Raw genomic sequence first — 639 nt, forward strand, 5'->3', positions numbered from 1 at the left:
GCTTGTGAAGATCAATCAATTTATACTAAATGCAAACAAACTCAGTCTTTCTTATGCCCTTGACAAATTCTCATGATTGATGTCTGCAACTGAGTCAATGTGTTTAATGACTGGGAACTCCAGCATGTGGAAACTTTCTGAGGCACAGCAAGAGAATAATATTTCAAAAGGATAGCATCTGCAAATGTACAGAGTTTTTGTTGTGGGCAAATGATGTTGCCTCAAGTGGGAAAGTACTGTATGTGGTACATTTTCCCTTTTTGCAACACTTACACAGAACATTTTAATGTCTTTGGGTTTTGCTGTTTCTTGAAAGGAACATTCCTGATGACTTTTCTCAGGTACGTGATTTATCGTTATTATTATACTTCTTTTTTTCCCTCAGAAAGAATGTTGTTGGAGGACATCGACATGTCCGTCCACCCGTCCGACGTTCAGCAAATCTCTCAACGCTACTGTTGCTACGAGGCCGCGGTGCGGGGCGATGCCCTTGCAGGGTCGGCTGCCGGGCAGGACGGGGCGGGCCGGGGAGGGGCGGTGGAAGCACCGCCACCTGCGCCGAGGGGCCGGGCCGCCTTCGGGGTATTTAGCGGAGCGTTGGGCGCGGGTGCCGCTCGCAGCCGCGGCAGGCAACGGCTT

Source organism: Pyrgilauda ruficollis, unplaced genomic scaffold, assembly GCF_017590135.1.
Source record: "Pyrgilauda ruficollis isolate IOZ18807 unplaced genomic scaffold, ASM1759013v1 scaffold396, whole genome shotgun sequence".
NCBI lineage: Eukaryota > Metazoa > Chordata > Aves > Passeriformes > Passeridae > Pyrgilauda > Pyrgilauda ruficollis.